The following is a 17259-nucleotide window of genomic DNA, read 5'->3' as shown; positions in this document are numbered from 1 at the left end:
CCCGTGCTCCCCCTCGCTGCAGGGCCCAAAGCAGCAGCGCTGTGTGCTCTCTCTGCCGGTGCCTCCCAGGCTCTGTGAGCACCACTCCCCATCCATACAGCTTTATTTGGATATAGCTGTCATACCTTCTGCTTGGTCATCTCCACCACTCAGCTCCTGCACTGAGCCACCGCTTTCATTTTATGCAACCGTGTCCTGTGGGGCATGGTATCAAGTGCTTGGCTCTACATAAATCACATTCCTGCATTACCCCACCTAAGAAATCTGTTATATAAGAAAGATGTTAGATTAGTCTGCCACAATTCATCTTCGATGAAATCTCACTGCAATTTCTTCTTCTTCCTCATTATTTCCATGTCTAATTATTCTTTCCTACAAAATATGTCATGAGACACCATGTACTGCTGCATTCAGGCCAGCACGCCTAGCATTCGCTGCATCACTTTTCTATTTCTTAGCCGAAATGGGACTGTGAGTACAGGATGCAAACACTTCCCATCTCTGCAGCTGAGGAGCTCCAGGACAGCCTCGCTGTAAGCCTGGTGCACTGCTTTTAGTTTCCCAAAACCAAGATCACTGGGACTCCTTCCTTTATCTCACCAAGGCGTTTCAGTTTTTCTTAGTTTGGTTTGGTTTGATTTGTGGGGTGTTTTTTTTTTTGTCGTCGTCGTTTTTGTTTTGTTTTTAACTTTGCCTCAAACAGCTGCTGGTCTCCTACAGCTTTGTTGAACACCACACTCTGCTCCAGATCCTACAGAAGGCCCCGCTTTCATGCACAGGTTGTGTCATTATATACAGACACAAGTTCTCCTTTCAGTTTGGGCACGGTTTATTTCAGTTCTGCCTAAGCTGACAAAAGACAGGTTTTGGTTAAACCAAAATAAGTTCATTTACACCAAAATAAGAACGCCCATGCGTGAGGTCACATCAGGTTAATCAAATCACTTTAAAAATGGACTTCAGGTCAACTGATGTAATCTCTCTGTGTAGGCAAGGCCAAAGCCAATAATGGAACATGAAGTAGGTTGAGTTCCCTCATTAATTGCACGTGCCCCTGTGTTCTGACCAAACCCGACGGCTCTGAGGTGGCAGGGCTTGCTGCAGACACAGCTGGCACGGGGCTTTGCCACCACCTGGGGCTCAGTGCAGCACTGCAGGGCTTGGGGGACCTTGGTGACAGCTCTGTCGGCTGGCTCGGCACAAGGCCACGGGCTGCACACAAACAGAAACAGCAGAGAAACAAGGAAACAGGAGGTGTGTAAGGAAAACACAGTTGGATCACCTTAATAATACCAGCAGTACTGTTCCACACGATTTGCATTTTACTGCTTTGATTAAAGATGTTATTCCCTAGGAGTCCCTAACTACCCCAGCACAAGCTGGATCCAGCATTCTCATACAGGCACACAGCTCATTCCTCCAGTTCAGAAGGAGCACGCCATGTCAGCCTTAAACCCTTTGTATCATTCTTGGGCAGTTGCATAATTCAGGCCAAAACAATGCAACTTGTGTGCATAGACAAGCCCTGCTTCCAAACTGTGGACATGGCACCATTTTCTGACATTACTGATGAGCAGAAGTTGGAATTGACAGCAGTATCTCTGAAATCTAATGCTGCTTCCAGCACGATGCGACTTTAATTAAGACCTACCCACTCGCTACTTTCAGTGCTTAACCTTGAGCTGTTTTTGAGTACTCGACAAGTGAAATGATTTGAGATATAAATGGAGTGGCGAAGAAACAGGAACCATTGCAGGCCTTTCTGCCCGGAAGTTTGTAGTTTAGCAAAAAAACACTCAAACCAATCCTACTTTTTTTTCTAGATCAAATCATTCTAAGCCACTGCTCTGAACGAACAGAAGGACAGAAATAACCACTCTTACAGCCATTTACTTTTTCCTATAACATCATCCAGAAAAACTTTCAAGACTCAGCAGTGAGCACAAGGTCAGCCCAAGAGGTAATGAAGCCTTCCACTCATACAGCCTCCCCACCTGGCTTCCCTACAAACCTCCCCTCTGTGCCACGGGCCAGCACTTGGGCAGCCCTGCAGCCTCGCCACGCTCTCAGCACTCAGGATGCTCTGCTCCTCCGCACCACATCACCAACCAACACGCTGATCTGCTCCGATCAGTGCACAACAGAAGTCTCCTCTTGGTTTTGGAACGTATTTTCCAGAAAACCAGAAACCTAAATGCATTTTTTTTCCGAGCAGATAACTACAGCAAGGAGCTGCAGCTCGGGAAGTGCATAAAAATTGAATAGATTCTCCAACAAAACGGTACACGGCGTTGCACTATACTGAGAACACGAGGTTCACATTGCATCCTCATGAAGCAGCACTCGTAGGACCGACTTATGAAGACCGCACAAGCCACAAACGCTGCTCCTTTAAGGCAAGTTCCCGTATCCACATGTTGAGGATGGGTGAGCAGCGATCCAGCAAATTAAGGACACAGGGGAGCCGTCGTTCTGCTAGAAGCAAAGCGGCTCCTCGCACACCGAACAGCGCACGCCGCCAGCTCCGGCAGCCCCGCCGCTCTCCCGGCACACGGGGCAGCCCTTGCTGGGCACAGCTCTGCCCGCGGGGCACCTGAGCGGCTCTGGCCGCGGCCGCTGCATCCTCACGGGCTCAGCCCCGCCGCAGAGGCACCGACGGAGCGCTCGGCGCCGGCTGGCTGTTCTCCACCGCGCACCCTGAGCGGGGCGGACCGGCTCCGCTCCCGGCCCAGCGCCGGCCGCCTGTGGAGTTACCTCTCGCAAAGCCAATTCATGGGCGAACCGCACGAGGAGCTCTCAAATCCCCCCGAATTTCTGCTTCTCGCGGAAACACTTCGTAAAACCGAGTGCTCCCACGGCCCCCGTGAGAAGAGTAACTTTTCAACCTGGCTTTTGCGTTCTACGGTTAGGCGCGAGATTCAGTTCGGAGCCGTTCTTCAGCGTATTTTCAGAAAAACGCGTTTCCAAACTGACCGAAATTTACGGCAGAACGAGGAAACTCCGATGGAGCCCACGGCAACCTGCAGCGAACGGACTCCCGCCGGCAGGACGGCGCAGCCCGCATCCCCACCGGCTCCCCGCATCCCCACCGGCTTCCCGCACCCTCGCCCCTCCCGCTGCAGCCCCAGCCCCGCGCCGCTTTTTGGGAACGCGACACGACTTCGGCGGTAAGTTGCCGCTGGATATCTCCCATCTCCCCGAAACTTCTCCGGGACCGCCGGGGGGTGTCGGACGAGGGCAGAGCAGAGCGGGGCTCCCCCGCAGGGGCTCGGGGACCCTCCGCCCTCGCCGACGCTCGGCGGTCCCGCAGGGTACGTACCGTCCGGAAGGAGGACGCGCGTTCCGGAGCCGCTCTCAGTGCCATGCCCGGCCCCGGCGCGTCGCCCCCGCTGCCTCGAGGGTCACCGCCCGGCCCGGGGCGCCGCTGCCCGCGGGACGCACGGCATGGGGCGGCCGGGGGGCGGCGGGGCGCGGGGCGGTGCGAAGCTGCCGGCGCGCTGCGGCGGGACTCGGGGAAGAGGCCGGTGGCGGCGGCCGGTTGTGTAACGCGGCGGCGGGCAGAGCCCGGCCTCCCGGCACTGCACAGGCGCGCTCCTCCTCCCGCCCCGCTGCCACCGGCGGCCGCCCGCACCGCCACCCGCGGAGCCCGGCTCCGCCCCGCACTCACGGGACGGCACGGGACGGGGCAGCGCGCAGGAGGAGCGCGGCCCGAGTGGGGCCGGCGGAAAGTGGGTCAGTGCCGCCCGGTGGGGCTGAGGTACGGCGTGGCCGCAGCCCGGCACGCACTGCCCGCGGGACCCACGGGGAACGCACCGGAGCGCTCCGGCCGCCGAGCCCCGCTGGGCACCGCAGCGCTCCGCCTTCTCCAGCCGGCTTTCGGCACCGAGTCCATGCCCCAAACAAGCTGCTCTTTGACGTGATTAGTCATTCCGCACCATGAGTCACTGATTTAACATTTGCCGCTTCCTTCCTCATAGGACTGCTTTTTTCCTTCCCTTTCTCCGCCGTGAATCTCTCCCCTCCTCCCAGGACCAGGGGCGGCTCGCGGCCCCGTCCCGCTCCCGCAACATCCCGTGCGACGGCGGGGGCATCGGGCCGGGGCGCTGCGGCCGCTTCCCTCTCGTTCCTTCGAGTAACGCTAATGGACGGGACTTCAATGCCGCTTCTCTTTGCTCTGGGAGTACCTGAAGCGTTGGCACGAAGGCTGAAGGCATCGCTAGGGTCCCAGAGTTACGCCCCACCCGCTGCGGGCATCTGCGTCGTATAAGCCCCCTCCAAGGCAGAACGCTCACACCAACAGGTCGGCTGTTGCTACCTTTCAGCCGCATCATTGCGGTGCTGCAGACCCGGGCGTTGCTGCCTGCTGTGCTGCCCACGACGGTACTCGATTCCCAGCTCAGGGCTCCTGCTCTGCACTGCTCCATCCCCCTGGCACAGCTCTGGGGGCAGAACGGAACCCAAAGGAGGCTCTGGACAATGGACTTTGCTACAGGAAACCTTATGCCACCACAGAAAGGGAAGTGATGTTACAGCGATAACCCTGAGGAGCATCTGCTGTTATTGATGAGGGCAAGGGAGTGGGTACCTCTGCATTCAGTTATTATTTCTGCTCTTTTACAGGAGAGGAAGCATGGTGTGGCTATGTGAACTGCCGCAAGTGGCAAAGCTCATTTTGGCTGGTGCTTTGTGGGATCACAGGCTGGTCCCATGAAAGAAGGCAACCTTTCTCCAGTCTACGTAGCAAAACTCCTTCCCACCTTCTCTCAGGAAAGGTGCAAGTAGTTGCCAAATGCGGCATCCCTCTGCTTATCACTTGAGCTGGGATGTGGCTCTGCAGGGCAGCCTGGCTAAGTGAGCAGCAGTCACTGGGAGGATGCTGCTGCCTGCACAGTGCATCATGTGTGGAACTGGTTCCATCCCAGGGAGAGCACCGCATGCTTTGCAGGTGTGATGCTTAAAGCTGAGTCCCCGCAGAGGGATGCCGTGGGCTGCGCAGCCCCAGAGGGCTGGGTTGCCTGCAGGCACTGCACACATGAGGACAGCTCTGGATCCAGCTGCAGGGTGCCTGCTGGTTCCCCCTGCAGAGCAGGGTCAAACCCGGACAGCCCATCCTGTGAGCCCGGTGAGCTCAGCAAACTCCAGCACTGCTACAGTGCAGCAAAACCCTGTGGGATGTCATGGCATGTATTAATCACAGTAATGTGATGGTCTGACCAGAGCTTGTGTTGTATTTGCAGCGTTTGAATCCAGACCCCTGGCAGGTAGAGCCACAGCAGGGAGCAGGCTGAGCGAGCGTGGGGCTGCCCTCCCTGTGGCAAAGCTGGAAGAGTTTCCACGTGGATGGCTTTAATTACCTCATTCCAAAGAACGCACTGTCTGCTAACATCTCTCCAGAAGTTAAGCAGGAGCGGTGAGGCAGATGATGGCACAGCAGAACCCATGTGCTGCTCGGCACACCGCGGCTGTGGCTGTTCTCTGCAATGGGTGCCAAACCCTTGGAGTGGTTGCTATTATTTTTTGACTGCGCTGCGTTGCAAGGACGTGTCAGCAGCTATAAAGCCAAAGGGTGACTGAGTTTTGCCATAAAATAAGAACAGCAAAGAAAATATGTGCTTATATGTTTACAGCCTGTCCCTGTGGGATGTACCCAACACTCAGAGGAGCCTTACACAGTGCCAAAGACCCAAACCAGCACCCAACCCTGTCTCACTGCAAAGCATGCCTGTAATTTCAATGTGATGCTCTGTTTTTTCATGCAGCAGCCACTGGGAGGCTTGGGGTAAGCCTGGACGAAAACAGAGGGGACAAAGCAGAAGCAGCACCCTTGCATGGATCCACAAGGGCTGGGGCAGTGCAATACACGCTGGGGCCTGGGATGTGGCTCAGGTGCTGCGCTTTGAGACTGGCAGGACATGGGGAGTATCATGCTGGCACAATGCTGGTACCTCGATACTGTGCCAAGTAAAGAATTTAAGCTCCTTCTTCTTTAGTTGTCCTTCATTCGTTTGAGCTGTGCCTGAGAAACAGAGCTATTGCACCCTTGTGTTCCAATGTACACATGTTTTTATTTGTGTCACCGAGGAGACTCACTGTCTTTTATGATGGTGACGGTGGGCGCAGAGGAGTGAGCAGGCACTTCCCTCTCAGCCTGGCAGTGTTCTGGTGCCTTTGTCACATTTCCAGATCTCTGCTTTCTAAGATCTCTACAGGTCCTTGATCCCGGCACTGGGGCTTAGGTTAATGCATGGGGACCTGTATGCAGCGATAGGCTGATTTGAACACACGCTTCATTTTTTTCTGGATCAAGAGCTGTAGGTGTGTGCTTAACACTGCTGAAGTCACTTTGATCTTCTCCGAGGACAGAATTTTCTGCAGATTAAGTTCTCGGCTCCGAACGATGGTATTGGTTATTTAGCAAAACCAAAGTTGGGAGATGATTAAATAATTAGTGGGTTGGATTTAAAGAATATAGCTAATGTTTCTGGGATAATTTTAGTCACATTTACTTGTAATATACAGAATATATCGAGCCTGTCAATGTGCAGCCCTGTGCTGCCCCACAAGCATTAGTGTGCTTCTCCCTCTGTAGATGCATCTGTTCTCAGGGCCTACGCAGCTTTGCCTTCACTTTTCCCCCTTCAAAAAGACTAAAATTAAACCTCAGGTTTGCACCACAGTCATATGAGAAGATGGGTAAAATCCCACTCTCATTTAGGCATAGAAAAGGGAATGGAAACTCCATTAGAGGCAGAGAAAAAAAAACAACCAAATTCATTCTAGTGTGAACGGGATTCCCCTTTGGTGTCCAACCTGGCAGGAGCTGCTTGCTGTCCCACCGAGCACCTGAGCTGCTTTGAAGCTTTATGCAACCTCTTAAAAGGATTGGGAATACAAACGAGTTAATCACCATTGAGGACAGAATGCCAGCTAAGCTTTAGGGAACCAACCGTCTTCATTTTTGTCATCCAGCACCTTCTTCTGTAGAATCTAGTTTTGGGTGGTTCATGTGGAAGCAAGAGTGATGTCCAGCTCCTCTGTAACCATGGCGAATGTGTTTGTACTCATTTGGAAACCTGAGAGGCACCAAAGTCAGAGGTCAGGTCAGGAAAAGGAATAGAAGAATATTTTAATGAGGCCAATCATACTTTGGACAATTACTATTATTTTTATAAAGAAAAAAACTGATGTATGATGTATGATGTGTCTGTTGTAAATAAGAATCCTCATGGTCTGCTATTCTGCCTGACTGAAAGAAGTGTGGAAAAAGCTTTGCAAAAGCAAAAGCAGGGCCACCCCCTTCTCTCCTTATTGTTCCGTGAGCATCCACAGAGTCCGGAGCTCCTCCAGCTCCATCTTAGTGGGATCCTGTACCACAACACCCCTGTGTGTTAATTTGCTTTGATCCTGGGTTTGTATCTTCTGGAAGCTGCACCGAAGACAAATTCAGGCTGCGCACTTAAATATGGGGTAAGTGGGCATAGGCAATAGTCAGCTCTGATTAGTATAATCAGCTGCTGAGGGGCCTGAACTGGCAGAGAATGAAAACTCAATAACAATTTTGTTAAAGGGACAAACTCCCCTGGATTCCACAGTGCAAACACAAGTGTGCAGAAGGAGCACTGAGTGATGCAGAGGCCAGAGCATCACCTGTGGCTGAAAGCACAGAGGCACAGCTCTCCAAACATCTCCTGCAATGGCCTTTTAGGACACATGCAGGAAAGAAAACAGTGTGTGTCCCCGACCCCAAGTCAATCTGGTCTTTGGGTGCTTCCCACTGTTTTCCTTCTGTCCTTTTGCTGATTTAGTTGTTTTTACAAGCACAGAGATCTTCTAAATAAATTCAGATGAATGCATGAAGTAAATGATCAGATCTTCCCCAGAGATCTGATCCTCAGAGTGAGACAGACAGAAATCACCAGGCACTGCTGGTGCCATGATGCTGTGCTCATACCTGCCCAAAAGCAAGTTAAAATGCAAGTCTGGGAGACTTTGTCACAGAGCTTACCACTAAACAATACTGAAATGTGTCAAGAATCAGACAGAACTGCGTGGGATGCACTCTACTCACAGAAATGTGCGTTTTTCTGGGCACAGAGGAGGTGCTGAGCACCATCAATGAACTGACTATAATGCCAGAGGCAAATATGTGACGGATTTCATTTACCAGCAGGGTGGCAAAACGTCAGTCCAAAGAAGTGCCAACAACGCCCGCCGACCTGCTGAAATCGGCCGGTGCCATGCAGCTGCACGTGGTCACACCTTGTGTTTCGACAGAAAGCAAATGTGCAGCTGGAGTTTCCTTAACTAAGTAGGAATACCATCACCTTCGGTCAGGGTTTGTGGGATAAAGAAGCAGCGGTCTGATGCAGCCTCTTGCCATGGAACTCGAGTCATTCTGCAGAGGCAAAGACGTCTGGGAATCAGACTGGGTTTTTTTCCTTTGGACAGCTTGTCTCTGTCCAAAGTATGGTGCCGCGTGGGACTGCCACCTCTCACCCAGACCCTGGGGCTGCACATCGCATCCCACCTGGCTGGGCACCTCCGTGAAACCTCCAGTCTGCCCACAGCGAAAGGGTTCAGACACACGGTTTGTTTTGCACTAACCATCCGCCAGCAAGTTTCTGTGTTACTCATGAAGGCCATCCACCCCTGTACTCAATTCTGCCTTCAGCACCGCATACACACAGCCTGGCTCTGCAGACCCAGCCCAGAGCTTCTCCAAACATCATCACACACCACTCTTTGGGAAACAGTTGCTTACAACAAATTTATTTCAACGGAAACGAAAAACCCTCTTGTTTTGGAGCACAATTAATGAAGAGTTGAGGCTGTGTTATAAAGCATCTTTTATTTCCCCTCATCTTTCATCCCCACCCTGCCCACATCTGCCTACCTCTGAGACTGACGGCAGTGCTGGTTTGCAGAATAACAGTCCTTTCAACTGGGGAAAAACAAGAGAGAGACGCTCAGACAATAATTCTAAAAGCGCGTTGTTTCTGTAGAGCCTCGGTCCTTTCACTCCCAGAACTTGGGCTGACCTGCATTAGGCAGTGCTTGCACACAGCGCCATACAAGCGGCCCTCCCTGCGGGTTTGCTGCCCCGTCATCCTCTCCTCGGGCCCATCGGGGCGGCACGCAGCGTGTCACTGGCACAGCAACCAGTGGGTGAATCATAACGAAACTATGAAGAGGAAACATGTCACAAAGGAAAGCTCGCTTTTCACTGGAGTGCTTCATCTGCAGAAGAGTGCTCAAGTTAAGGATGCCGATGAGAGAATTAACTTGTGCCCTGGTCACTTAAGGCAGCGTTTTATGCAGTTATTTACCCGCTCTGTTGCTATGGGAAATGTGAATACTTGCCATGACAACTGCAGCAGATCGTGGCACGCAACCCACTTCAGCGCTGTGTCTTCGTAAGGAAACGCTCCCATTCATACGTCCTACAAATTCTGTGTCCTTGACAGCAGCTCAGAGTGGGGTTTTTAGGCGCAGCCATTGCTCCTCTGTGTTTTACAGCGGGGTATTGCCTGGTGTCTAAAATTGGTTATTACCTATTTCTTAGCTAGCTCTTCAGTATTAGACCTCAAAGCACTTTGCAAATTTAATCCTTAAAAGAAAACAAGCAAACAGCAGCAACAAAAAACCCTCTGGTTAACTTAATTTACAGATGAGAAAATCAGGCAATAAGTTTACGTGTGACCCCACAGCACGACAGTAGTGGGACTGGTGTTTGCAGCCATGTCACTTAGACAAACACCACGAGAACAGGAGAATGCCTTACTTTTATTTATTTATCTATCAGAAATGAGCTGTGTTTGTGTCTGAAAATGCTACGGGCAGCACTGGGCCTGGCCAGCACGCCCCAAGTGATTTCTGGAGGGGAGGAAATAACGCATCAAACTGTTGTCAAGAACTGTGGGTAACCTGGAACACAAATAATGAGTTGAAATGAAATACGTGGCTGAGCAAACCATCGGCGAACCAATCTGTAATCATTCTGGCTACTTCCAAACACGTTCAAAAGTGCTTAACAAGTGACATCTCTTCTTTATCACACGGCTTAGCCTCGAGGGAAACTCTTTTAGTTGCCGACGTTAACCATGTTGCTTTTGGCACTGGATCTATTACTTTGCTTTAAAAAACAGCATTGACAACTTTTTTCCACTGTTTAATTTGTGCAGTCACAGTAATTAAATAAGAATCTCCAAATATTCCCTGACATATTGCAGATTTATCATCATTGAAGCACTCTTCTGCACATTTCCATAATTGCTGCTGTTCAGAACAAAATGGTTGCTCACGGAAAGGCTGACAATCGTCTCCTTTTTGTTAAGTTCCCAGTTGTTTGCCCTCTTGGCAGTGGCGTACAGCAGTTTCATTCCATAATTAAATTATTTTCCATTGACATACAGAGGCAATAGTTTGCTCTCCAATTTTTTCCCCCTTTGTTTTGCGTTGTTTCTAAAGATGTGCACTCCAGTACGTCCTGTGGGGACCCAGTGCATCCTTTCATAGCATCTTACAAAGCACTATTCACGTGCCGCTCTGGCTGAGTAACAAATACAATATTTATTTTCATTTTTAACAACAACAAAAACGCAACAAATAAAAATACACAGCCCCTGGGTGGAGCTGAGGTGAGAGCCACAATTTTTCAACAAGTTTCCTCTAAAATAAGGGCCCACGGCCACAGGGGCCAAACTCAGCCACCTCCTGCTTGCCGTGGGCAAAACCCGCTACCCACGTGGGCATCACCTACTGCTGGAGTGCCCACTGAGGGCAGGGATCTCAGAGCAAGGTGCCCTGCTCCTCCTCCTCCCTCTGGAGGACAGCGGAGATCCTTCATGGCGCAGTCAGTGCTCGGCTGTGTGTTTCTATTTCAGGGCTGGGCTGCTGCAGCTGGCTGGCTGGCTGATCGGCTTACCTGCTGCCTCGCAGTATCGGGGCCTGAGCGAGGACAAGCTGCCCTGACCCCAGCCCAGGCAGGTCTGGGGTTGTGCTGGCATGTGTGGGGAGAGAAGGAGCTGTGAGAGCTGTTCTCCAAAGGAAACTTTGCTTCTCACTGAGGTTTGAGACCCAGCAACACTGGTGGACTGGCTTCTGCCTGATCGCTTATAGCAAGAATCAAGGATGGACGATGGTTCGTTTTTCTGTAGGTTTGGGGGCTTTTTTTTTTTTTTTCTTTTTTCTTTGTTTGCAGGCTTGCTTTGGGTTGTTTTTTTTTTTTTGTTTGGTTTGGTTTTTGGGAGGGCTGCTTTTCTGGATTGCCAGGTGGTACCTCTTCTGTTGAACACGTGTCTTTCCTACACCAAATCATATTGAGAGTGGGCTTCAAATGTCAAGGCTGGGGCAAGGCAAGCTTTCCTTGGCCAGCTTGAAGCAGTGGTCTGTGTGCTCAGCATCCCCTGTTCACAAAGGCTGCAGACCTGAAGGGCTGCACAAGAAATTAAAAAGAAGAGGCAAAAACATTTGCATTCTGAGTGCTGGAAATGTGAATGTCCACAGGACAGACTTCAAACCCATCCTGAGTCTACAAGGCAGATGTGAGGCATCAGAGATATCACTGACCTGTCAGCCTTGGATGGGTCATTTTCCTCTCTGTGTAGGGTTTCCATTGCTCACAAATACAAAGGAACTGAATGGCTCTGTATCAGGACCCTTCCTCTTAAGGACAAATATAAACAGTTGAAATTTTTCATTGATCTAACAGACAAAAGCCTAGAGAGATTGCTAGGAACAAGCAGAATCCATTGGATGGGGCTCACTGCCTGCTCATGATGGTTGACTTGAGAGTGACCCGTAAGACTGAAAAAAATTGCCTTAGAGAGCACTGTGGAATGATGCACTGTAAGGGAAGGACATCAAGCTTTGCTGGTCTGACAGTTGTACAAACAAAGCTGGACAAACTTTGTTTATTTTATTACAAAACTGGTATTGTTTATGCTGCCCAAAGAGAGTGGGAAGGTGTCCCTTGATGTCTGGTGGGGAGAGAACTTCCTCACATTTTCTAAATATCCCTTCAGAATGGCAACACGGGGCGCTGTTGCTTGTGTGTCCTCATAAAATGCAGTCTGGGCAGTGCTGCAAGGGAACGAAGCCTTTCTGAATATCAACTCACTTCTGCAACGATTGCATGGCAATAGCTGTGTGCTTTGAAGAATGCATGCTCTTTTATGCTACCCTGTGTGCTAGAGCACTAAACTTCAGTCTGGGCACCTGCAGAGCCTGAGCTGTATTTTTAGAGTAGCTTGGAAGGTAAAACTCGAGACTTTCAGCCAAGCATATGACTGTGATTTGTGTGCAGTTTACAAATGGGAGAAATTAGAGCCGTATTCTTTGAGTGAACAAAAAGACAAGAGAAATCTTCAGGCAGAATTCTGTGCTCAGATCTACCCACGCTGCATACATTGATGTTAAAGAAAGCCATCTCTGTGCAGCTCATAGAATGCAGCATGAGAACAGATGCCAAAGACATATCTTAGAAAAACATATTTAGCCTCTAAGTATCTCACACTGAGGAGTGATTGTGCAAAATATGGTTTTCGTGCCAGCATTATTTTTGTAAATAGTGAGGAAAATCTCATTCTTCTCACTACTGTAGGTAATCTGGTTAAAGTCAGGAGGAAGGAATAGCTTTGGGTATGCATTGGTACGAAGAAGTTCCATGAGAATTAATACACTCAGGTTCTTGGTCCTTCATTTCAGAGTGTAGGGGAGGTACGTGGAGCAGCTGGAAGCATCCAGTCCTCTCTGGAGGGAGGGATGGGCAGAGCCAATGGGTCCAAAACTTGCTCAGTCAGTTTATCAGGTGGAAATCTTCCAATTTACATGAAAAGTGATACATAAAACTTCCCAGGATTGATTGTGTTGCTTAATGGAACTACGCAAGCACGTGAAACATTGAATACAATAGATGGAGTCCAGGAGATTTTAAAGAAGCCATCCCAAGGAGAGAGGAGAGGCTTGAGGCTCCCACTGGCTGTGCTGTGGATGCACTGAGCGCAGCACATTGCCTTTGGTGCTGCCAGGATGTTGGTGCACAGCCACCAGCACCTTACAGAGCCCATCCACCACCCTGCTGTTACCACCACACCACAAAGACTTTTGTTCTCACTCGTTATCCCAGTCAGGAGTTGGTCACTTCAATACTAGAAAGTACCTCCACAATGTACAACTCTAACACTGAACACAGCGCTTCCATCTCCAGAAGTATTCAGGATTCAACCCATCATTAACATTTGTGCTGTAATGGCTACTGAGCTATTCTTGTGTTGGGAAGTACTCATTAACACCAATAAAGCATTGTGAAGATGGAAGTTACTGTTCCCAAGACTTGTCACTGGCCTCAGTCCAAAATTATTAGGGATGATGATGTGATCTCCCATAGATGCAGGACAGATGAAGACTTTCAGAGTGAATTTTGCTGAAATGTAGTGGGGCATTTTCTATGATGTTTCACAGTGATATTATTATTTTGCTAATGATAACAAATAATTATTAATAATATTGTTGCTATCATATGCCAACTGCGTACAAATTCAAATCAGGTTAAGTTCTGTTAAAAGGAAAAAAAACTCCACAACACTGAGGCTTCCATTATTAATGCAATTACAAAATTGAGCTAAATGACTGCATTTCATTCAAACAGTCCAGACTTCGCAATTAATGAATAATTACGTTCATTTATTTTATTGCTTTTGAGGTAGAAATTTAATTAATGTTATTCATTTTGAAGTTCAACCCGGTATCCTCAATTCATAGCTGCTGCCCTCTGATGTAAGCTCAATTTAATATCTCTACTTCACACAAATCTAAAGCTCAAAAAATAATGGCAGTGCCGTTGCCCTCTGTCTTTCTAGTTCTTTTCATTTTATATAACCAGCAGCACAAGCAGGCTGTTCTATGGATAAGGACTGCAGATGTGGCACAGCCGTACCTATGACTAACACGAACAATACCATTCACAGAATATGTCGGTCAGGAGGGCAAGCAAGCACACAGCACTGGCCTGCATCACCTCTGGACGTCAGCATCTGTGGAATACAGCCCTCTGGTTGTGGTGAAGGCACAAAAGAGGGAGATGCACCCTCCACAGCCACCGTTACACAGTGAACAAGAGAAAGCCACCTTGGCGTTCCAGCCTTGGAAGAGTGCAGTCACTGAATAAGAAAAATCAGGATGGTAGCATAGTTTGGATCTTGATCTGTGCTCATCAGAGTCAGCCTCACAGCAGCAATGAGCGTTCCTTACTTTGTACCTCACCTCAATCACATGCTTCGCTACATCCCACGCCAATGTGGTAATGCTTCTGGTTTGCTTATTAAAAGTATTTTCATCATCATCAATAAAGTGCAGTTGTAGATAAAGACACGAGAAGAAAAGTGATACTGGTTTCCTGTGGCAATAACTTAACTTGTGTGCAGTACCCTGCGCGGAGCCTGGACTCCCCTCCTTGGGCCATAACAGCACAAATTCAGCAGTGAGGAGGCAGTGCTCTGGGAAAGCTCCTGCTTTGGCAGGGGGGTTGGACTTGATGATCTCTGGAGGTCCCTTCCAACCCCTACAATTCTGTGATTCTGTGAAAGCTGAGTTGTAGGCATGAGGAACATCACTAAATATCTTAGCAACTCAACCAGACTGGGGGAACATCCCTTCCTCTGGTAACAGATGAATAGGTGAGGTTTGGCCTGATAAAATGTGGCTGGCTGTTTCAACAAATGCACTGTTTTGCCCAGAGGAGCTGACAATTATATTTTATCACTCATTAAACACACTTCTCAAAGTCGCTTCAGTCGCTGTCTCAAGAGATGCTCCCTTAGCCTGCTCAGGAACCTCTGCTGCTGAATTTCCTTGCTTCAAACCAGGAGCCCAGCTCCACTGTAGACTTTGCAAAATCAGAGCGTTTGGACAGTGAGGGGAGTGGAGCCGTGTTTTCTCTTCCTTTGCCAGGTCTCTGGAGATCTCCATCTCCACATGCCTGTTAAGTCAAGGGAAGACGATGGCACTTGGCAGGGAAGTCCTGTGCTTGCCCTGCTCTGCCCCCACTGCACTTGGGCAGTGTCCCCACCAGCAGCTCCGCTCCCTGAGCAGGTCTCCAAACCCAGCGTGCTGCAGCTCATACCTACAGCTGTCAGCCGTCATCTGCTGAGTGCAGAGTGGTGGGCATGCAGCCCGTTTGCCTCATATCAGAAATCCACCTGGTCTGCAGGCACTGCGGCACGCTTTGCAGCAGCTCTGCTCTCACTGGCTGCTCAGGGCTGCAGCAGGGGATGTGCAGTGTGCAGAGCCTGAGTGGGGGCATCGTGGGGCTTGCAGCGTTTCCTCACCTGTGCCCAAAGTCAAACAAAGAACTTGTGTTTGGGCAGATCTGTATCTGGACAAAAAGATCACAGTGAAACATCAGGGTGGGGAACTGTGCACAAATCATCACATGAGGCATAAGCAAGTGACTGCCAGCTTCACATATTATAACATACAACTTGCTGACAGGCAGAACTTCCTTTCCAGAGCCAATTTGTCTCCAGGACAAACTCCTCCTCTGTGAGGATTCTGCAAACTCTTTCTTCCCTCCTTGGGAAGGAGAAGGAAAGCACGCATCAGGAAGGCAACAACGATACACATGGTTAAAGCACTCTGTCTTGCTTCCCATACAGTGAAAGACACAAGTTCCCACTGTAAGTTCACAAAGCTCTGCTATAATAATGAAGAACGCAAATCAGAGGAGTCTTTTCCTCACAACACCACTGCAAATTGCTTCCTGTCTATCACATGGTTCTGTTAAAACTAGTTTTGCTTTGGATACAGCCACTAGCAGGATGACAGTCTATACTTCTCTCTTTAATTTTCCTGGCACGTTCAGTTGGCCAGAGTTTAATGAAAATTAATACTAGATTAATTCATGCCTGAAATTATGAAGGATGAGAAAACTGGAAGAAGAGCATTCAAAATAAGGACAACAACTAGATTCATGAGATCTTTTCTCATTTCTGCTGTCCAAAATTTCTTTTGAAGCTTCCAAACCTTTCTGACTTACCCAGATTGGAATTTGGAGTTAAGTTGGTCTCATGAACACATTGGGAAATAATACTTAATAATGGGCAAAACCAAATCAGTGAATCCTGCCAGTTCCTTTGGGATGTGGGTTGGCCACAAGAGCCAGCATTGTGCAGCGTGCTGGCAGAGCAGCTCATGGCCCACTGCAACACCAAGGGCAGCGTCAAGGGAGGTGGCCACTTCTGCAACTTGGAGTGTCCAGTCCAAGTCAAATTACAAAGCTCCCTCAGCTCTGGGCAGCAGCTGTGCAAGTGACAACACCACAGTGGCCCGCACTGGCTTAAAAAACTACTGCTCCTTCTCACATTCCCTCTGTTTGCATTGTTGGTTTTCATATGCAAGGATATAAACCTCCCCAGCGGGTGAGGGACCACCTACACCACTCACACGTAACAACAGAGTTGGTTCTGCCACCAGCAGGCTGGGCGCTTCAGTGCACTGCACCACTGCACAGCTCTCAGTCCAGTGCGGATTTCCAGCCACAACTGAGTGACATCTTCGTGAGATAGGAACCCGGGTTCTCACCTTCTGCAGATCACAAGGGGCTGCATTCATCAGAGGGAAGGAACTTACATGCTTCTGAGGAGGAATCTGAGTGGTTTTGGGAATGCCACACATCATTCTCTTTTCCAAGTGCGCTGAGATACAGCCAGAGAAAGTACTATGGAAAACTGTGGCCGTGTTGAATAGCTGTCTAGCCAAGAGTGACTCCATCGAGTTTTTCAGATATGCCCTGTTCACACCTATCAGCAACTAATTGCAACATGACTGTAAGATCACCAGGACCACATTGACATGTAAGGAAGTGATTAAGAACACAGAGCTTCCTGAGAAGCAAGAGCTGTCCCACTTTTCACAGTGATGCTGGAGAACAGATATCTCTGTGGAGCTCTAATGGGCTACAGGGGTGAGCTATCAATAAGCACTCTTTAATTAAGCTCTTTGAGAAAGTCAGGCTCCCACTGGGCTTGTTGTGAGAGCAGCAAAGCTCTTGATTTATAGCGATTCAGTGCCCAAGCTTTCTAATGCTGATGTAGGACACCAAATCACAGAAACCTCTCCTGTATAATTAAAGGCAGGATGTGCTCGTGGTTATCACAGCTCTGAGTGGGAATGCTGGTGAGTGTATTCCTGGGTTAATTCCTGGAATTTATATAGTCCATGTTATATAATAGATTGCACCGATGACATAAAAGTGGAGTTAAT

General features: G+C 49.4%; 1 protein-coding gene across 4 annotated transcripts in view; it reads right to left on the bottom strand.

Annotated features, from left to right (window-relative positions):
- PASD1 (PAS domain containing repressor 1) overlaps positions 1-3441 on the bottom strand; it is a 46784-nt gene extending 43343 nt beyond the window's left edge. For 3 of the 4 annotated variants that reach the window (XM_052673120.1, XM_052673121.1, XM_052673123.1), the window contains exon 1: positions 3320-3440. The gene's annotated coding sequence lies outside the window, so the exon portion shown is untranslated. Of the gene's footprint in view, positions 1-3319 lie in introns of all 4 variants that reach the window. The other variant, XM_052673122.1, reaches the window with a different exon arrangement.
- Between the last annotated feature and the right edge of the window lie 13818 nt (positions 3442-17259).

The sequence above is a fragment of the Tympanuchus pallidicinctus genome, unplaced genomic scaffold (assembly GCF_026119805.1).
Source record: "Tympanuchus pallidicinctus isolate F22 unplaced genomic scaffold, pur_lepc_1.0 scaffold13, whole genome shotgun sequence".
Taxonomy (NCBI): Eukaryota; Metazoa; Chordata; class Aves; order Galliformes; family Phasianidae; genus Tympanuchus; species Tympanuchus pallidicinctus.
The sequence above is the reverse complement of the archived record's forward strand: the minus strand, read 5'-3'. Positions and strand labels throughout refer to the sequence as shown.